Source organism: Schistocerca nitens, chromosome 4, assembly GCF_023898315.1.
Source record: "Schistocerca nitens isolate TAMUIC-IGC-003100 chromosome 4, iqSchNite1.1, whole genome shotgun sequence".
NCBI lineage: Eukaryota > Metazoa > Arthropoda > Insecta > Orthoptera > Acrididae > Schistocerca > Schistocerca nitens.
In genome coordinates this window covers 125,216,406-125,240,140 of record NC_064617.1, presented here as the reverse complement: position 1 = coordinate 125,240,140, position 23,735 = coordinate 125,216,406, and the positions used below count along the sequence as shown (strand labels likewise).

Genomic DNA, 23,735 nt, shown 5'->3' with positions numbered 1-23,735 from the left:
TACTTCAAATGAGAAGTCGGGAGCTGATTTTTAATTTTTCACTAATCAAATATTTATATGATCTTGTATCGTTGCAGCAGTGTATCGTCAGCAGTGAAGGAGCGCCAGCAGAGCTAAATCCCCAGATGAAAAACAACAGTGAATAAAAAAAATGCTAACAAAAACCTGGGAGCCATTATCATTTTAGGCCCTGAAGTTACAAAATCGAATCAAAAATCTGCCTATTCATACACTGAAGCGCCAAAGAAACTGGCATAGGCATGCGTATTCAAATACAGAGATATGTAAACAGGCAGAATATGTCGCTGCGGTCGGCAACGCCTATATAAGACAAGTGTCAGGCGCAGTTGTTAGCTCGATTACTGCTGCTACAATGGCATATTATCAAGATTTAAGTGCGTTTCAACGTGGTGTTATAGTCGGCGGACGAGCGATGGGACACAGCATCTCCGAGGTAGCGATGAAGTGGAGATTTTTCCATACGACCATTTCACGAGTGTGCCGTGAATATCAGGAATCCGGTAAAAAATATCCGAGATGGCTGCTGCTGGAAAAAGATCCTACAAGAACGGGACCAACGACGGCTGGAGAGAATCGTTCAACGTGACAAAAGTGCAACCTTTCAGAAAATTGCTGCCGATTTCAGTTCTGGACCATCAGCAAGGGACAGCGTGCGAACGATTCAACGAAACGTCACCGATATGGTCTTTCGGAGCCGAAGATCCACTCGTGTACCCTTGATGACTGCACGGCACAAAGCTTTCCCCCTCGCCTGGGCCCGTCAACAGCGACACTGGACGGTTGATGAGTGGAAACATGTCGCCTGGTCGGAAGAGTCTCGTTTCAAATTGTATCGAGGGGATGGACGTGTATAGGTGTGCAGACAACCTCACGACTCCATGGACCCTGCATGTCAGCAGGGTACTGTTTATGCTCTGTAATGGTGTAGGTCGTGTTGGAGTGGTATGGGACCGCTGATACGTCTAGATACGACTCTGACAGGTGACACTTACGTAAGCATCCTGTCTGATCACCTGAATTCTTTCACGTCCATTGTGGATTCAGACGGACTTCGGCAATTCCAGCAGGGCAAGGCGACACCCCACACGTCCAGAATTGCTACAGAGTGGCTCCAAGAACACTCTTCTGTTAAGCACTTCCGCTGGCCACCAATCTCTCCAGACATGAACATTATTGAGCATATGTGGGATGCCTTGAACATGCTTTTCAATTACGGATTTATGTACTACTTCAGTTATTAGTCGATTGGTTGCCAGGTCGTGTTGCGGCACTTCTGCGTGCTCGCGGGGGCCCTACACGATATTAGGCGGGTGTACCAGTTTCTTTGGCTCTTCAGTGTATCTTGGCAAATGCGTCCCACGAACGTTTCCTTAATGAACGGTCATCACCACAATAATTTTCAGCTAAAAGCTCGCATTAATTGTTCGTTTAGGTTTAATTTTTTAACAATTTGGGGAAAGATCTTTGAAAACTCTCGGCCAACACGCGCGCTTTATGACCAAAGCTAAGTTCCGTTTTAAAATCTCTAGTGAAATGATAATTAAATAGACACCATAGCTGCAAGCAGGCGTTGATACACTTCATTGGGGACATGTTGAAAATGTGTGCCCCGACCGGGACTCGAACCCGGGATGTAAGCAGGAGATCCCGGGTTCGAGTCCCGGTCGGGGCACACATTTTCAACATGTCCCCAATGAAGTGTATCAACGCCTGCTTGCAGCTAGGGTGTCTATTTAATTATCATTTCATTTCGAGCAAAGCTGCATGGTCATCGACGGTAACTGTTCTTTCGGGAACAGATACTACCGTCATATATATAGTTAAAAATATGGGTTCCCGGCCTTTGACCTTCTTGTGCGAACGCACACGCTATGCCCGAACTCGTACGGGACTTGGTAGATTAATCTGCCACGAGTAATGAGTATGATGGGCAAACATCTATTAGGCGCACTACGAATGTAGTGTTGTGGACATGTTGGGAATGTGGATCTCACGGGGAGCGTGCAAGGGATAAGTCCCTGCAGACGCACTATCCGCTGTGCCCACGGTGGCTCAGATGGATAGAGCGTCTGCCATGTAAGCAGGAGATCCCGGGTTCGAGTCCCGGTCGGGGCACACATTTTCAACATGTCCCCAATGAAGTGTATCAACGCCTGCTTGCAGCTAGGGTGTCTATTTAATTATCATTTCATTTCGAGCAAAGCTGCATGGTCATCGACGGTAACTGTTCTTTCGGGAACAGATACTACCGTCATATATATACACTCCTGGAAATTGAAATAAGAACACCGTGAATTCATTGTCCCAGGAAGGGGAAACTTTATTGACACATTCCTGGGGTCAGATACATCACATGATCACACTGACAGAACCACAGGCACATAGACACAGGCAACAGAGCATGTACAATGTCGGCACTAGTACAGTGTATATCCACCTTTCGCAGCAATGCAGGCTGCTATTCTCCCATGGAGACGATCGTAGAGATGCTGGATGTAGTCCTGTGGAACGGCTTGCCATGCCATTTCCACCTGGCGTCTCAGTTGGACCAGCGTTCGTGCTGGACGTGCAGACCGCGTGAGACGACGCTTCATCCAGTCCCAAACATGCTCAATGGGGGACAGATCCGGAGATCTTGCTGGCCAGGGTAGTTGACTTACACCTTCTAGAGCACGTTGGGTGGCACGGGATACATGCGGACGTGCATTGTCCTGTTGGAACAGCAAGTTCCCTTGCCGGTCTAGGAATGGTAGAACGATGGGTTCGATGACGGTTTGGATGTACCGTGCACTATTCAGTGTCCCCTCGACGATCACCAGTGGTGTACGGCCAGTGTAGGAGATCGCTCCCCACACCATGATGCCGGGTGTTGGCCCTGTGTGCCTCGGTCGTATGCAGTCCTGATTGTGGCACTCACCCGCACGGCGCCAAACACGCATACGACCATCATTGGCACCAAGGCAGAAGCGACTCTCATCGCTGAAGACGACACGTCTCCATTCGTCCCTCCATTCACGCCTGTCGCGACACCACTGGAGGCGGGCTGCACGATGTTGGGGCGTGAGCGGAAGACGGCCTAACGGTGTGCGGGACCGTAGCCCAGCTTCATGGAGACGGTTGCGAATGGTCCTCGCCGATACCCCAGGAGCAACAGTGTCCCCAATTTGCTGGGAAGTGGCGGTGCGGTCCCCTACGGCACTGCGTAGGATCCTACGGTCTTGGCGTGCATCCGTGCGTCGCTGCGGTCCGGTCCCAGGTCGACGGGCACGTGCACCTTCCGCCGACCACTGGCGACAACATCGATGTACTGTGGAGACCTCACGCCCCACGTGTTGAGCAATTCGGCGGTACGTCCACCCGGCCTCCCGCATGCCCACTATACGCCCTCGCTCAAAGTCCGTCAACTGCACATACGGTTCACGTCCACGCTGTCGCGGCATGCTATCAGTGTTAAAGACTGCGATGGAGCTCCGTATGCCACGGCAAACTGGCTGACACTGACGGCGGCGGTGCACAAATGCTGCGCAGCTAGCGCCATTCGACGGCCAACACCGCGGTTCCTGGTGTGTCCGCTGTGCCGTGCGTGTGATCATTGCTTGTACAGCCCTCTCGCAGTGTCCGGAGCAAGTATGGTGGGTCTGACACACCGGTGTCAATGTGTTCTTTTTTCCATTTCCAGGAGTGTAGTTAAAATCTCTAGTGTCTGACAAATCAAATATCCTTTGAGTGAACACTTCGCTCAATGCAGATCACCAAACCAAACTCCAACAGAAATTACGCAACGAGCCAATTACCTTAGTGTGTGCCGAAAAGGACCACTGACCACAAAACTCCTCCCGCACAGGCCTGAAAGCCCAAAGGTACCAACTAGTCACCGTGTCATCCTCAGCCCTCAGGCGTCACTGGACGCGGATATGGAGCGGCATGTGGTCAGCACACCGCTCTCCCGGCCGTATGTCAGTTTCCGAGACCGGAGCAGCACCTTCTCAATCAAGTAGCTCCTCGGTTTGCCTGACAAGGGCTGAGTGCACCCCGCTTGCCAACAGCGTTCGGCAGACCGGATGGTCACCCATCGCAGCCCGACAACGCTTAACTTCGGTGATCTGACGGGAACCGGTGTTACCACTGCGACAAGGTCGTTGGCACTGACCACAAGATACGGAACAAATCACATCCAAGTCCGATCACAACAGATCGTCGTACCAAACTACAAATAATAATTGCTTGGTCAGGATACGGTTCTATCTCATAATCTAACACTACATATACACTCGCTCTCTATACTGTTATTTCACAAGATCTCCTCGTAATAGCAATGGTATCACGCATTTAAATGCTTTAACAGTCCGAACAATGATAATCGTAATCTGCTCTAACGACTTTCACCGGTATAAAAACTCAGGAAGCTACAAAATTATCTTGTAGTCATACTCTGTATAGCTAAATTAGCACACTCCAACTATGTCTGGACTCCCACCACTTACTCCGACCCCGTGAATACCCACAACTACATCACAACTGCCCAAAGCTTAAATACACCTTCTCATAAGGCCCATGTTAAACTATTTGCTAACCATTGAAGCAAACAAATTTACTGCAGTACCATCACTTCTGACAGTATACTGCTAAGGATGGCGACCGTTATCTACAACATATATTTTAAGAACAACAACATATAAGAAAACATATAAAATGATATGTGAATGAACACCATATCTATGACAGTGTACATTGAGGAGACAAAAGTCATGGGATAGCAATATGCACATATACAGATGGCGGTAGTATCGCGTACATAAGGTATGAAAGGGCGATGAATTGCCGAAGCTGTAATTTGTACTCAGGTGACTCATGTGGAAAGGTTTCTGACGTGGTTATGATCGCACGACGGGAATTAAGACTTTGAACAAGGAATGATAGTCGGAGCTAGACGCGTGGCACATTCCATTTTGGATATCGTTAGCGAATTCAATATTCCGAGATCCACAGTGCCAAGGGTGTGCCGCATATACCAAGTTTCAGGCATTACCTCTCACCACGGTCAACGTAGCGGCTGGAGGCCTTCACTTAACGACCGACAGCAGCGGCGTTTGGGTACAGTGCTAACGGACAAGCAGCACTGCGCGAAATAGCCGCAGAAGTAAATGTGGGAGTACTACAAACATATCCGTTAGGACAGTGCGCCGAAATTTGGGGTTAATGGGCTAGGGCAGCAGACGACCGATACGAGTGCCTTTGCTAATAGCACAATATCGCCTGCAGCGCCTCGCCTGGGCTCGTGACCACGTGGCCATGTCAGTTGGACCCTAGAACACTGGAAAACCGTGGCCTGATTAGGTGAGTTCCAATTTCAGCTGGTAAGAGCTAATGTTAGGTTTCGTGTGTGGGGCAGACCCCACGAAGCCATGACCCAAGTTGTCACCAGGACACTGTGCAAGCTGGTAGTGTGGTTGTGTTTACATGGTATGGACTGGTTTCTCTGGTCCAAGTGAACCGATCATTGACCGGAAATCGTTGGGCTACTTAGAGACCATTTGCAGCCATTCACAGACTTCATGTTCCCAAACACACCAACGGGCCACAACTGTTCGCGATTGGTTTGAAGAACGTTCTAGACAATTCGAACTAACGATTTGGCCGCCAAGATCGACCGACCTGATTCCAGTAGAACATTCATGGGACAGAAACGACAGGTCAGTTAGTGCACAAAATCTAGCACCATCGACACTTACGCCATTATGGACGGGTACGGAGACAGAATGCCTCAATATTTCTGCAGGGGTCTTCCAAAGACTTTATGAGGTCCGACACGATATTAGGAGGCATCTTATGACTTTCGTCACCTCAGTGTACACCCAAATGCTGGACCAACAAGTTACGGCAATAACATTACCATGACGCCAAAAAGCCATCAAGTCCTTTGTCCTGTTACACCTGTGTCGTCATATCTCCCACAGATCGCCACCTGTCCTGCTTTACAGAGCGCGTAAGCCTCCGACCGCACGTTCTGCGATGAGTCGTCGGCGTCCAACATCTCGTTGCTTACTCCTGGTTTCACCACCCTGCACCCACTCCCTATAGGTGCTCACGACAGTAGCATACGAGAGCATGACCAGCTGTCGCGTTTCCGAAATGATCATTCCCAGGCTCCAGGCCATAATGAGCTGTCGGCCAGTAGAATTCACTGTCTGCGGCCTGTGTCTTCTCTAGAACGATTCCCAATTAGTCTAAGTTTGGCTTACATATACTGGTGCGTAAAACTTAAGGATGACAGTATCTTCCACATGTTACTTCACTGCCAAGATCGATGAAACTTGGACCATTTGTAGGAAGAATTGCTACAGTATAGAAATCTGGTTTCGCAGGGTAGAGCGGATCAGGTTGTGGTTATGGAGGGGGATGTAATCAGTTACTGTCAGTTGCCCAAAACACACAAACTTTTATTTTTCTAAGAACCACTTAATTACATATTGCCTTAAAAGGATCAAAACTTGAGATAGTTCCTGGGCTGAAGGCCCAAAACCACACGAAAAACAAGAACAGCTGATGGTCTGAACACAAGTTATAAAAAAAATTGCTTTATAGAATACACGTGGCTGAAGGCCTTGCTTAAAAAATTACTTCATGTAAATACTCGGCAGAAGGCCACACACAAGACATTGAACAACTCAAGGCTTAGGGCCTGGATAACAAGAATTTCAGATAGAAATTTTTTTTAAAAAAATCCGTTTTAAACAAATGAATCTTGAAATTTTAATTTAAGATGGCCGAAAGCCCTATCTTAAAAATATTTCACGTAAAAGCTCGACTGAAGGCGACACACTGGCCATTAAACAACTCTGGGCTTAAGGCCAGGATAACAAGAATTTCAGATAGGTCAAACTTTCATAATTTCCTTTTTAAACAAATCAATTTTCAAATTTTAAATTAACTCGGCTAAAGGCCTTACTTTAAAAAGAAAACAGACTAAATTAATAGACGGCCGAAGGCCTTACACAGCACTTCAGACTAAATGAAAATCACAATCTAAAACTAACAGAACAGTGGTCCTCAGACATGTTCCAAGGGTCGGCCTGAGGAGGTAGATCTAACGTAAGGTGAGGTGAGACAGCCAAGAGTAAGGTTAAATAATTGGATGGCAACCCGACCCAGGGATGGCTGAAGGACCGACCAGCAACCTAATCATTTCCCTTCCACCTGACCAATGGCAGGACAGTGGAAAGTATCAGCCGAGGACGACTATACCAGCAGCACTACGTCTTCAAAATTTGCGTCTAAAAACAGCCAAGGCAGAATAACCATTCTAAGAAAAAAATATGAACAAACAACTAAAAGGCTGTCGAAGTACACACCGTGCTGGACAACATCAACATGGCGAGGAAAAACACACTGCCGGAAACTCCGCTAATGACCAGGGCCGGTAACTGGGGCGTTAACGGCCACAAGGCAGAAAATACCGCTGGTGCACTTCACTGATAAGTAACAACCAATTTAATAGTTAAAGACCATACAGGAAGATGGCTGCAAAATTTCTTCGACTCCAACACACCATATGTCGCTGCTAGTCGGAACGGCCCAGGAAGCAACAACCAGCAATGAACGAAGAGGTGTCACAGCAGTTGAGACTTCATAACAGGTTAACTGACCACTCAACTTCAGTGTCCGGGTTCAGTGGGAATAAGCTTTGTAGCTCTCGCAGCTAGCACCTCACAATCTGACCGTGCGTGCGTGCCGCCAGCGTTTCTGGCCGCAGAGACTTCCTCACTGTTCTGCCCCAACCGACCGACTGCCCCAAACACTCACAGCATTAAAATAGCTGTTCAGTCAAAACCAAAGAAGCAACACATGGCTCCATGAAACACTTCCACAAACAACTCGAACAATACTAAAACCAGTGACTGTAGAACAACAAGGACGAATCACAAGTTGATACACACGGAGAGCCCAGAAGTGGTTGGCGACCAAATACACTTCGTCATACGAGACGACCGACCGAAATACCAACCAAGGTCGTCCCCACTCAAGTCATGGCTGTCCGAATCTCACTGCTACTCCATCCCAACTGAACTCCAGACACACTACGGCCCGGAAATAGTAGCAGTCGCTCCAAAGATAATACGACAGTGTTCTATAAGCGCTGCTAGTCCACTATGGGCAGGCAAGCCAGAAACTTAGTGACGCCAGTATATCGAATAAGAAACGAAGCGGCAGTACCGTAAAGACAAGATGACAAGCCATAAACTGCATGAACACGAGCCGTGCATGGCTCAAGTTTGTTACAGGAGGTACCTGAAAATGTTTGAGGTGAGACAGACAGAACTAACGGTGTTATTTAAAGACAATAATTACAATGGAATCACCATAATTCACGATGGTGTCCAGTATATTACAAAAGGAGGGACATGGTTCTTAATAGGATATGTGATCACCACGGACTGTAATGAATACCCTGCAACGTAGTCCCAAGCTGGCCTCAAGGTTGGTAAGGAGTTCCTATGGTAGGAAGTTCCATTCCTCCACCAGCGCGCTTGACAACTGTTGAATAGTCGTCGCTGAATGTGGACGTACTTGCGATGTGTCTTCCCACTTCCACATCTTTGAATACTGCACATTCACCGTTGAACTTTATGGTGTGAGACTTTATTCCTTCTCCATGTTCGTCTTTCCAGGGGACATTCGGCCGTAACTTAATTTTTATGGATGACACTGCGCTGTGGCATCGAACTGAGAGGTGGAAGAGCTCTTGGAACGAGTGTATATTCTGCGAATGGGTTGTCCTTCCCGTTTCCCCGATTTCAGTCCCATCGAGCACTTGTGTATGTTGGAGAGGCGTATTGCAGCACGTCCACATGCACCAACGGCCGACATGCATTTGGCAGCCGCCATGGTGGAGGAATGAAATGCCCTACCGCTATAGCTCCTTACTAACCTCGTACCTGGGATGGGAGCACGTTGCTGAGCATGCACTGCCGTCTTTGGTGATCACACACCGTATTAAGAACTACTTGCTGACGATTGCAAACTCCAGGCGACCCTCATGATGCGCCGTGATTTCAGTGCAATTATTTTCTTTGAATAAAAGCGTGATTTCTGTTCGTCTCATTGCTTATTTCCTTCACTTACCTTCTGTGCTATATTGTGGCGCCTCTTACCATTTGTGGTCGAAGTTTCATCGAGCTATGTTACCTGGCAGCGACATATCAGGCGAAAGCCACTTTCGTGTTTAAGTTTTGCACGCTAGTGTACATTTTTCACCGCGTCACATCCCCGCAAGGCACGTTTTGGCTCATAAGTGTCGATCTCACATATATTCTCATTGAAAGAGATGTCTTTAACGCTTATAAATTTCTCTATGTTGCATTACTATCCTGATTATCATACTGAAGTGTTGGTACATTAAAGGGCAGAGGTCAGCTGCAATATGTCTTGATAAAAAAAGGCTATAAGCTCGTGCTTGACGATAATAATGTTCTTGAGGAGCAAATGTGTTTCGCATGTTACTGGATAATTGGATGAGAACAGGAAACACGATTAAAGGGCGAGAGCGGTCGATGCTCCCACTGGGAGGGATTATCTCTGCAGCAGGAGCAGCGGAGGTGATAACCCGAGCACGTTACTCCAGTGTGTAGCGAGTTCACATAAACACTCTCGCTGTATTTCAAAACAATCGGTTACCAAGCTATGAGCGTTTTGTGGGTGCAGAACGGTGTCGGCTACTGAATAACGCGAAATGGGTCATTGTGCTGGCATGCAAGTGACAGAATTCTTGCTTGGTTAGTTTCTTCTGTGGTGATAATTACATCATTAAGAATCTATATTGCAACATTCAATTACAAAAGGAGAAGCTTTGTTTAAAGACAAAGAATAGCAGTGAGGAAATGTCGTTGTATTCGACCCGGAGGTACTAGAAAGTCAACTGAACCATTTGAAAACAAATAAGACACCAATTCCGGCTGGAATTAAAATTCATTTTCCGAAAAGTACCATGTGGCATTGGTTCCTAACTGCAATTTGCACGAAAATGCTGTGAAACAAAGCGGCCATTTGGATGCATGTGTCTCGTGATTAAAAATGTTGACGTGATACAATGTATCTAATGAACAATTTTACATGATTGACATAACACTGCCTTTGAAAATGTCGGATTTTTGGAATTAATAAAAGTGTGTTCAAGACATAAGATTAGTTATTAAATTGGCTCCTAACTTCAACCGCATTTTTCAATATCTAAGGGACACGTACGAAATTTTCACACTTTTGTAGTTTTAAATAATGGTAGTATTTGAAATAAGTGTAGTCGTTACGATAAGGGTAGTTGTGGGAATGAGGGGAAAACATCTTTAAAAATGAACCGAACGAAGTGAAATAATTATTATGAATTTATGATACATCCTTGTATATACATTTCCATATGGCCAAAAATGTATTTTTCGTTCGAAATGTTTATCTCGGTTTGTACGATGAGCAGAGATCAGGGACTGTCAGTAGGGCCATATAACCTATAACCTTAACTTGACAAACATTTTCAACTACAGTAAGCACGTTAGGCAGTAGTAGCAATGCAAGACGACAATGAAGAATATATTTGTCGTTTTGGAAAGTATATTCGTTTAGAAAAGTCGTACGGAGGACAGAGAGAATGGACTACTGCATTGGTCACGGTTATTATCTATGACAATCCTGTATGAAAATTATCCTGTTAATGAGTTCTTTAAAACGAATGAAATAGTATTTGTAATAAGATAATTTGAAAAGGGGAGGTCTCTTATTCGTGATTAATAAGTTTGCTTCGTAAAATACAGGAACTAAGCTGGGCATTCACGTTGCCCCCTTACCTATGATAGTTACGTCTCTTTTATGTTACAATTTTCCGCAGATAGCGCAAAATCGATACGTAATGTCAGAAGCTTGTTAAAAAATATTTCTTAAAGATACCTAATTCATCCATGTGCGATTAATATGTGTTGAGAAAAAGACATGTTGGCTTGAGAAATAATGTACTATGATCTCTTTCACAGTGAACAGCTCCAACAGGAAAGGTGATGGTTTCTTTGGTACGGTGGATAAAAAACGAAAAAAGAACGGCCGTGTGAAATAATAGACGATATCCTTAACGTCAGATTGCTGCAGGATCACTGAGGATATTCGGGGGTTGGGGGGTAGAGTCTCTCGGTTAGCATCGCAAGGAAGCTTGCGTCGGTTGGCGCAGCACGCCGTCGTACGAGAGAGCGAGAGAGAGAGAGAGAGGGGGGGGAGGGGGGGGGGCAGCGCGCGATGGAGCACTGTGCCCTTCATTTGCTAACTGCTGTTGCTTATTCGTGGAGCTCCGAAGCTGCAGTGCCTCTCTCATTGTCCACCGGCTGACTGACTGCCGGCTTGTCACATCAGTGCACACCCTCACACTGCTTCCTTCGTCAATGAGCTTTCTGAGGGACAACAAACTTTGTAGTGAGACTTTTCTGGAAACTTTAATTCGAGACATTGCAAGAATGGCTCAGTGTTTGAAAATACCTATTGCAAGAAGAAAATATAAAAAAACTATATATATATATAAGGTTACGTGCTTACCTATTAATGAGGAGTGGGATAATATTATACAAACTGTAAGAGATGTTAGATGAAAAATAGTACCAGAACAAAGAAGATCGAGGATATAGAATGAAGAAATTGCAGACGCAATAAGAGGCAAGAAATTAGCTTATCTACAAGTCTTACAATAAGAAACTTGCAAAGAAAGACAGATATTTTTATGAAAAACGAAATGAAGTGAAAATTATTGTAAAGAAAGTTCTCCCAAGAGCCTTGGGAGTAATTTATAAGCACTGTTGAAGATGACATACTTGAGAGACAAAATGATAACCTATAAAGTGCCTAAGCATCGAGATATTGAATAAAGAGAAGTAGCAAATGTAAGTCTAATCGAAGAACAATGGGTACAGGTTATAGACATTTGTGCTGTAATAGCTCCGTGGGAAAAGAAGGAAATAGTGAAACTATTTATGGAAACGTAGATCCAGTTACCTTATAAGAACTCCCACTAGATTAAAAGACACAAAGAATAGGAAGTCTAAGTGAGAAAATAGAATAAATTCAGAATTATGCAGGTACAGGAGCCCAATGCTAAATCAGAGAGTTCTGATCGTAATTGGAAAGGCGTTTGTATAAATATTCATAGGCAACTTTGTGTTTTGAATGTCTAGAATCACGCTCAAAGGTTTGAACTGCTTAGACATGTGCACACAGCCCCAGCAAAGAAGCTGTACTGTACAGAGAAGAGTTAGTGGTGATCTTAGCTCTGCAAAGATGTGCACCACATTTATCTGCAGTAGTAAGTGGATATGTTGAGTGCACCAACAGTTGCACATAGTTTTTACAAATTAATAATTATACTATATTATACAAACTAATTAAATTAATCGTATTATATTATTATATTAATATAATAAAATACATTGTAATGGAACTAATTAATATAATATAATTAATTTAATCAATTTGTAAACAAGTATGTGCAATAAAACATGCCATGTGCACTCAACTTACCCACTTACAACTCTATATAAATATTAAAGCCAGTTTTGAGGGCATTACAAATTACAGGGTCTAATTAAAATTCACATAGAATAAAATAAAATTGTAGTTGAAAACAATGGGCATTTTGAGCCCATTACAATTAATTTTTCAAAGAAGTTCATTTTGGTGTATCAAATTAAGAGGGGGCTGGTCATCCACACAAGATTACCATGAAAAAATCAGAGAATTTGAACCAAAAATATAGATAAAGAAATTCATTATCATTTATGAAACCGTCACAGGTTATCAGCCAAGTGGTGTCGTCTTCTAGTCACAACATTTCAATGGATTGCATATCCATCAAGATGATGGATATGCAATCCATTGAAATCTTGCAACTACAAGACGACGACCACTCAGCCGATTATCTGTGAAGATTTCATAGCTGAAATATGCCGAGAAAGCCTGCAGTTTCATTATCATTATTTTTAAGTTTCTTCATTCCCTTACATCTCAGTTTAATATTTCCTCCCTTAAAAAATTGAAGATCCCAGCGACTAATTAATTTCAAAAATGTCTCTGGCAAAATAATTTAAAATTCATTTTTCAGTTCCAAACATATTTTATTCCCATGTATAATATTCAAATATTCACAACTGGTAATGTAATATAAAAATTTACTTGTGGCTCATTAATCTTTATAAGTAAATTAGTATTGTTAACATTGTTGAGTTTCAGTAAGGCTTCCATTTATACTGAATAAACATTTATTAATAAAATTTAAAATCCATTTGTTACTGTATCATTATTTCGAATAACTATTCTTTTGTCATACTGAAATGAGAATTATTTCTTAACTGTTTTATTTACTAGATTTTGAGTAGTTACATCTCTAGTTAATTGTATCTTTTCTTTCACTTTATTCTCAATTAATCTTATGATAGATTTACCATTCAGCTTTTCAATATTCTTATCGTTTAAAGTGAATTCCTTTATGTTCATCTTTGTATTCTTCTCATCCCCTCCCTCCCAAAAAAATAACTTTTTGGTCTAGTTGAAGCCCAATCTGTGATCCTATTAACTCTTAATTTATCAATCAGTTCACCTTGCATGCAACCTGTTTACACAATATTTTCACCATTATCAAAATATACTATACTGGAATGAGATTTTCACTCTGCAGCGGAGTGTGCGCTGATATGAAACTTCCTGGCAGATTAAAACTGTGTGCCCGACCGAGACTCGAACTCGGGACCTTTGCCTTTCGCGGGCAAGTGCTCTACCATCTGAGCTACCGAAGCACGACTCACGACCGGTGCTCACAGCTTTACTTCTGCCAGTATCTCGTCTCCTACCTTCCAAACTTTACAGAAGCTCTCCTGCGAGACATGCACGGTGGATACAAGCAGAAACAGAAACATACAAGATGATATCACAAATGCTTGAAGTGATAATTTTGCAACATGAAGTCACCCAAGCAATTAATTCTACTCACAATTGGAAAGCCCCTGGAAAAAAGATAAAATAGCAAATTTCTGGCTAATGAAGTTCACCTCAACACATTCACATCTAACTAAATTATTTAACAGCTACATTGCAGACCCATACACAGTCCCTGATACATTTACACAAGGAATAACTTATCTGAAAGCTAAAGATCAAGCAGACACATCAAACCCAGCAAAATATCGCCCCATAACATGCCTACCAACAATATACAAAATATTAACTTCAGTCATTACACAGAAATTAATGACACTTACAACACAGAACAAAATTATAAATGAAGAACAAAAAAGCTGCTGCAAAGGAGCACCAGGATGTAAAGAGCAACTGATAATAGATGCAGAGGTGACATATCAAACTAAAACTAAACAAAGGTCGCTACACTACATACATTGATTACCAAAAAGCTTTCGATAGTGTGCCCCACTCATGGTTACTACAAATATTGGAAATATACAAAGTCGATCCTAAATTGATACAGTTTCTAAACATAGTAATGAAAAATTGGAAAACCACACTTAATATCCAAACAAATTCAAATAATATCACATCACAGCCAATACAGATTAAGTGTGGAATATACCAAGGAGACTCATTAAGTCCTCTCTGGTTCTGCCTTGCTCTGAACACACTATCCAACATGCTAAATAATACAAATTATGGATATAATGCTACTGGAACATACCAACACAAAATCACACATTTGCTATACACGGATGATCTAAAACTACTGGCAGCAACAAATCAACAAAATCAATCAATTACTAAAGATAACAGAAGTATTCAGCAATGATATAAATATGGCCTTTAGAACAGACAAATGTAAGAAAAATAGCATAGTCAAGGAGAAGACTGCATATTGGCATATTGGATAACCACAGCGACTGCATAGAAGCGATGGAAAAAACAGAGGCCTATAAATATCTAGGATACAGACAAAAAATAGGAGTAGATAATACAAATATTAAAGAAGAACTAAAAGAAAATTATAGACAAAGACTAACAAAAATACCGAAAACGGAATTGATAGCAAGAAACAAGAAAAAAGCTATAAATACTTATGCTATACCAATATTGACCTACTCATTTGGAGTAGCGAAATGGAGTAACACAGACCTAGAAGCACTCAATACACTTACGTGATCACAATGCCACAAATATAGAATACATCACATACATTCAGCAACAGAAAGATTCACGTTAGGAAAGGAAGGAGGAAGGGGATTTATCAACATAAAAAACCTACATTATGGACAGGTAGCCAATTTGAGAAAATTCTTTATAGAACGAGCAGAAACTAGCAAAATACACAAAGCAATCACTCATATAAATACATCAGCTACACCGTTGCAATTTCATAACCACTTCTACAACCCATTAGATCACATAACATCAACAGATACTAAGAAAGTAATTTGGAAAAAGAAAACACTTCATGGCAAGCACCCGTATCATCTAACACAGGCACACATCGATCAAGACGCATCCAACACATGGCTAAGAAAAAGGCAATATATACAGAGAGACAGAAGGATTCATGATTGCAATACAGGATCAAACAATAAACACCATATATTACAGCAAGCATATTATTAAAGATCCCAATACCACAACAGATAAATGCAGACTTTGCAAACAACAAATAGAAACAGTAGATCACATCACAAGCGGATGTACAATACTAGCAAATACAGAATACACCAGAAGACATGACAATGTAGCAAAAATAATACATCAACAACTTGCCATACAACATAAACTAATAAAACAACATGTTCCTACATACAAGTATGCATCACAAAATGTACTGGAGAAGGATGAATACAAATTATACTGGAACAGTACCATTATAACAGATAAAACAACACCACATAACAAACCTGACATCATGCTCACCAATAAAAAGAAGAAATTAACACAACTAATCGAAATATCCATACCCAATACAACAAATATACAGAAGATAACAGGAGAAAAAATTGAAAAATACATCCAACTGGCTGAGGAAGTCAAGGACATGTGGCATCAGGATTAGATTAGATTAGATTAGATTTACTTTCATTCCAATTGATCCGTAGTGAGGAGGTCCTCCAGGATGTGGAACATGTCAGAAAAACAACAATACATGACAAATATTTACAATTAAAACAAATAAGCTAATGTACCATTCCACAGGTTCCAAGTGGAATGATCGTCATTTTTTAATGAACACTAAGAGTAATTTTACAAATACTAATGCACTGAATTTAAAATAAAAAAGTTTTTTATTTATTTATAAGGTAATACAACTACTGTAATACTTATTTACAATGAACACATTACTGCACTGAAATTGTGCAGAAGTTATGTTGTACTTATATACAAATCAGTTGGTTTTACTAAGAAATTCATCAATGGAGTAGAAGGAGTTGGCCACCAATAAATCCTTTAGGCTTCTCTTAAACTGAATTTCATTGGTTGTTAAGATTTTTATGGCTGCTGGCAAGTTATTGAAAATGTGTGTTCCTGAATAATGCACACCTTTTTGTACAAGACTAAGTGACTTTAAATCCTTGTGAAGATTATTCTTATTTCTAGTATTGATTCCATGAATTGAGCTGTTGGTTTGAAAAAGTGATATATTTTTAATGAAAAATTTCATTAAGGAATAAATATATTGGGAAGCAGTAGTTAGTATCCCTAGTTCCCTAAACAGGCTTCTGCAGGATGTTCTTGAGTTCACACCACATATAACTCTCACTGCACGTTTTTGTGCCCGGAAAACTTTAGCTTGGCTTGATGAATTACCCCAAAAAATAATCCCATATGACATTATGGAATGAAAGTAAGCATAGTATGCCAGCTTTTTCATTTTTATATCCCCTATGTCTGACAAAATTCGCATTGCAAACAGAGATTTGTTAAGACGCTTCAGCAGTTCTGTGGTGTGCTCCTCCCAGTTGAATTTATTATCAAGCTGTAATCCCAAGAATTTAACACTGTCCACTTCTTCTATCTTCTTGTCATCGTATGTTAGACATATACTCTTGGGACACCCCTTACAAGTTCTGAACTGCATGTAGTGTGTTTTTTCAAAGTTTAGTGACAAAGAATTGGCTAGGAACCAGTGATTAATGTCCACAAATATTTTATTGGCTGATCTTTCTAAGACTACATTTGACTTGCTATTTATTGCAATGTTTGTATCATCGGCAAACAAAACAAACTTGGCATCTGGTAATGTTACTGATGAAAGATCATTGATATACACAAGAAAAAGTAAGGGCCCCAAAATGGAACCTTGTGTGACCCCACATGTAATTAGTTCCCAGTTGGATGAGGCCTGATAGCTTGATACATGTCTCTTTCCTAATAACACCCTTTGTTTCCTGCCAGAGATATAAGATTTGAACCATTTTGCAGCATTTCCTGTTATACTATAATATTCTAGTTTACTTAAAAGGATATTGTGATTTACACAGTCAAATGCCTTTGACAGATCACAAAATATACCAGTTGCCTGCAATTTTTTGTCTAATGAATTAAGCACATTTTCACTGTAAGTGTAGATAGCCTTCTCAATATCAGAACCTTTTAGAAATCCAAACTGTGACTTTGACAGTATGTTATTTGAGATAAGATGGTTATAAAGACGACTGTACATTACTTTTTCGAAAATTTTTGAGAATGCTGGCAACAGTGAAATTGGACGGAAATTTGATGCTATTTCTTTATCTCCCTTCTTAAACAGTGGCTTAACTTCAGCATATTTCAGCCATTCAGGAAATATTCCACTAATAAACGACTGGTTACACAGATAGCTTAATATGTTACTTAGCTCAGAATCACATTCTTTAATTAACTTTGTTGATATTTCATCATACCCACTAGATGTTTTTGATTTTAAAGATTTTATGATGGACATTATTTCTGTTGGGGTAGTGAGGGTCAAATTCATATTAAGGAAGTTACTTGAAATGTCTGGTCTAAGGTAATCCATAGCAGCATCTACCGAACCTGACAACCCCATCTTGTCAGTAACAGTTATAAAATGTTTGTTAAAAAGTTCTGCAACACTATACACATCTGTCACCAATGTATCATTTACTCTTAATGCTATTTGTTCCTCTTCATGCCTGGTTCTACCGGTCTCCTCCTTCACTATATCCCATATTGTCTTTATTTTGTTATCTGATATGACTATCTTTTCCTTGTAATATATTTGCTTTGACATCCGTATTACAGTCTTTAATATTTTGCAGTATTTCTTATAATGTGCTATAGCATCAACATTGGAAATGTTTCGGAGTGACAGATACAGTTTTCTTTTTGTTTTACAAGATACCCCTATTCCTCGAGTAATCCATGGCTTCTTTGTAGACTTTGCTCTAACCTTGGTAAGTTTTGGGGGAAAGCAGTGTTCGAATAAGGTAAGCACTTTATTAGCAAAAATGTCATATTTTTCATTCATGCCATGAACGCTGAAAGTTGATATTATACCAATTATGCTATCAACTATAGAAGTCATACCACACAATATCCACCAGTACATCAACGCAATACAGCTACATCCAAACATATATATACAACTACAGAAATGTGTAATTATTGATACATGATCAATTACCCGAAAGTTCCTAAATGCAATGTAGCATATACTGTACAGTTAAAAGGAAGTCACGCTTGATCAAGGTCCGTTTCACTTTCCATCTTTAACCAGACATAATGTCTCAGAAAGGAAAGAAATAATAATAATATTGTACAGTGGACAGAGACTACACACAACAGTATACCTTATGTTGGTGTGAACACTATCTGCTTTAGCTTTTAATTTCATTGTATTTGTGTGACTGCCATAAAAAGCATCTCTTCGATTCAGTTGTTTGACAACTACAGGTAACTGTTTTAATTTCTTAAGTTTCTCATACACAGTATCATTAATCCAATTACATTCCCACATCTCCACTAAATGACATCCTGAATTTCGCCTTTCTGTACTTCTTGTTAATATCTTTTGACGTGCCTCATTCACTGATTCTCGATTTTTATTCTCAATCGTTTGTTTTAAAATATTTTTTTAAACCATTTCAAAAACAGCCATGGTATTGATGAACAGTACTGGTTTCTTTATCAAAGCCATCTACTTTTGCTCCAGCTGTATTTACCTTGCCATCATTAAGAGCATGTTGAATATTATTATTATTTAAAGTATTTAACCAAGCTGTAGATTGTGCAGTATAATTTTCGTTTTTTTCTTTATCCAATACAGCAATTATTCTAATAGGTAAATAATTAGAGCTGTGTATAGCTGTACAAACTCCAGCAGCTGTTAAATAACAAAATTGATCTATATTAGCTATTTCTAGGAACAATTTTCTTAGTTCTAGACAATCTCATATTAATATATCCACACCAGAATAATAGTAATTGTTAATTTCTTTCTTCATAATGTTTGTATCATTTGTTTAACTTTTTGAAAGATTTGACTTATGACTACTTTCAGAAAATTTAAATAATTATAATCTTATTAAAATATTGAAGACTCTAATTATGCAAATTGACGAAAAATTAGAAGACTTTAATGTATTTACAGAGCTCTTTTGGGATAGTAATATGGTTTTGGAAATGTCAAGTTTCATAGACTGCAATGGAGTAATAATAAATCACGAATTTTTCTAAAAATCCATACGTGGTAATTTAATAGTTTTTTAAGATCTAGATTTTCTAAATTTAATTAGGATGGATATGGATTTAAGCATAAATTCCTTATTTATTAGATTCTAATGTAAAACAATTAATGGTATTAAACAAATTATTAATGAAGATATAAAAACAGTTCAGCAAAAATATAAAAATTCTTTTGATAGTCCATAAGAAATAGAATTAGCCAATGCTAAATTAGATACACTTATAAGAGAACTACCAGAAACTTTAACAGAACTAAAAAAAGTACATTATTATACATTGGATTTAGATATAACACAAGATTCTGCAGGTATTTCTAATAAAGAAGATATGTGTGAGTTTTTAACAAATCATTATGATTTTCAAATACAATTCTAATTCTAGAGTAAAGATTTATGATAAATTTGTCAGTTAAGAAGTTCAGGCTTTAATGAACAACTTGGCAACCATATAATAGATGTCATGAAAACAGAACTAAGCAAAATCTTTACAAGAATACAATTGCAGAAACAACTAAATATTTGTTTTCTCAGAGAGTGGCTGAAGTTGATGCAAAATTTAAATTAATTAGAGATACATACCGAAAAGAGAGAGCCTGAATTACTGCAAAATTAATAAGGTAGTTCCTAGTTCCACAGTTGCAAAATTGCAGTGCAAGTCGTACAAGTATTCAGAACACATGCAGAATTTGGAAACAGAAACACTGACACCAGAGCAAAAGACGATCAGAAACACTGAAAGCACAGATCAATGAACAAAACTGAGCAATTCAGTGTGAATATAGACAATCGCTCAGCGGACCCACAACCAATAAAATTTAAAGAGACCAAAGAATTTCAATCTTTAGAGTGTTTCAAAGAAGGACTGATAATGCAAACAAACAGCACAATCAAGAGATCAATAGGTTACACACATATCTAGCTGACATTGAAAAGCAGTTGACACAAGAACAAGGTACACATGAGTGTAATGAGAGCTATCGTGGATGATAGGGGCTTTCAAATAAAAATGAAATTACTGCCCTCAGACTCAGAGTTGAAATGTTAAAAGTTTTGGCTGGTCTTGTTGTTGAGGGGCTGGGATACAATACGAATACACACATGAATCAAATGGTCGCAGGTTCCTATCACTCAGCAATCGCGAATTATGAAGGTAACATATAAATTTATAAATGAAAGATTGCAATTAAGTAAAATCTGTAGGTACTACTTTAACGACTTTAAATGATGCGTACGATAGCAGAAATACCTTTAAGAATGCCCTTTATTACTGTAAAACACTGATTGCCACCGATGGTCCAGAAATAAAATAAAATATCAGTTGAATAATAGGGAAACAATAGATTCCTACTTCATGTTATTAGTTATAAACAACAACGTAGCTCACAAATCCACAAGTCAGCACTATGAAATATTTCTTTCTCCGCATCCACACACAAAACTGCTTCACTCTCCTAGTCTTTCCTGCGACCATAGGTCGCGCCGTCATGTCCAGCGCTCCCCATGTCTGGTACGAGTGTCCCTCGAGCCGCACTGTTCAGAACTGCCCCTCCATTCACTTCAGTAGTCGCCTCCTTAGTAACGAGTGCTCTGATTGGCGATAGCACTCCCGTCATGTCTCAAAGCCAACGCACACTCACAAACACAAGGACACACATTCAAAATACTGTATTTACATTTAAATCACTTGAAATTAAATAAATATTCCTATGGCTGGACAATAAACACGCTCTAACACACGTTATTAAATACACAAACAAATCAAATAAACATATATCAAAGGAGTAGAAAGAAAAGGTAGGCCAGTAGCCTATTGCTCTGTGCTTTAAAACACAGTAAATGATTGACCAATTTCTTCGTGAATAGTATATATCGGATATAAACAAAGATATAGCTGAATAAATATATTTATAAGCATGCTGCTACCGTTTTTTCGTGTAACTGTGGAGTACTTATGGCCTCATGCGATCGATAGTAATTAGCTACTTTGACCTCCAATAACTCACGTACTATTCAAGCTACATGTCTATAATTTATACCGATTTAGGTTTACACTAAAGAGCTTTCTAGGTTTCACAAAGTCCGCCATCCTTGGAACTCCCGGAATGTCTCCTTCATTAACACAATGTCACCATGGAATTCCCAGCCACGTGGTCCCTGGACCCTGACTAATGTTCGCCGCCATGTGGCCGCCAATGAGCTGAAGCCTGCCAAGAGACCCCAGTGTGGCCATGCCAACTCCAAACTTAGAATATTTTTAGGGCGCCACAACTGGCCCATTACCTCACACACCTCTACTTATTAACATTCTGGCTTGCCAGAATGTTCAGAAGTAGCACCCTTCAGTTAATACAAGTACATATAAAACAAAATTTTCTGTAGTGGTGTGGGAGCATCATGAATTTCGAAATAAACTTAAACTAACACAAATGATCAACGTGACGGCATATTAAATAAATGCCTACATTTCAGTTATGCATAAATAATTTTTTGGACAAGAAATAAAATTTTTAAATGTACTTTCACTTATGTGCGATTTTGTAAGCACTTCTTGTGCTACTCACTCATTGCTAAGGCGCCTTCTTGCACTGATTTTTTCCGTCGCACTACACATGCTCATGCGCATTTTCGCATGAAGTATTGATAAACTCACATCAGTCTTTTGAACAAGTGCCTCGTGACAAATGTGTCTACAACGAAAGCAAAGAATAGAAACCCCTCAAGAAACAGTTTCCCAAAACCAACCAGGATCCTCGCTAACGATTCCCTCCAGTGGAAAACGATACTTTAGGAACAAAGTCACAAGGCGAACGACTGAATCACAGTAAGCTCAAATTCCCATAAGTTATATATAATTGACTTGAATCAATATTTACTACCTCCATGCACCAAAAATTTCATGCACATACAATTACAATTTTAATACCATTCAAATTGACCTCTAAATTCCTTGCCACACTCTTATACAAAGCATAAATCAATACATATTCTACTTTCTACCTCCACGCAGCAAAAATTGCATGCACATACAATTACAATTTTAATACCTTTCAAATTGACCACTAAATTCTTTGCCACACTCTTATACAAAGCATAAATCAATACATATTTTACTTACATCAATTAGGTCCTGACCTCCACGCACCCTCAGTGCCTAAACTTCCCCCGTTTGCACACATACAATGCCACAATAAACTAACAAATTACTAATGAATTCCCAAATAAACATCTAAATTATACCACCAAAATAAATACCACTAATTACAAATTAGAACAGCTTTTCATTTCTCCCTTTCTCTTCCAATTCTAGAGTACACACATCCTGTTCTATCCATCCCTCAATCTCATGTTCATCCTAAAATAATTCATTAAGTCTTTCCTTCGCTCCAAATTCATTCCTTTCCTTTTCTTAACCCCTAACAATTTTAAACTTCTCCCGTTTCCACAGATGCGGTAGCAACGACCGTAACATTCTACCGTACCAACGCCAATCAGTCACACTAAAATCACACTCCTTCTTCACATACCAATTCGTAGGAACTTCATTACACAAACTATCCCCATCCACACTATTTACTTCAGCCCGCTCCGAGTTTTCTGTTAGCTCTTCCACACATTTCGTCGATTCATTACCGACAGCATGCACAACTTTACTGTTTTTCCCCTCCAAAATATCGACGCTTGCAGCTTCAACAGAATTACACATCAATTCACTGATAAACACTTTATCTTTCTGAAATACTACATCGATACCTAAGCCACCATCACCATAAATATTCATCTCAGCAACATTATCTGCTGATACACCATATAAATCACTACATAAATTCACATCAGGAACCTTACTTTCCCCCGTCGACAAGTTAACTTTACGTGAATCGTACTCGATCCACCGCCGCTACACTACACGACACTTGTCGTACAATTCTGGGACTTCCAGGGTTGCTACATTCCGCTGTGATCGGACAAAAATCAGCACACACTGCCATTTCTACACCCTTTTCGTCCACATTAACCCCCAATCTTACTTTA

General features: G+C 40.1%; 1 non-coding gene across 1 annotated transcript; it reads left to right on the top strand.

Moving 5' to 3' along the window:
* Positions 1–2,061: 2,061 nt before the first annotated feature.
* Positions 2,062–2,136, top strand: Trnat-ugu (transfer RNA threonine (anticodon UGU)). The gene has a single exon. It is a non-coding gene; the product is annotated as a tRNA-Thr (tRNA).
* Positions 2,137–23,735: the final 21,599 nt, after the last annotated feature.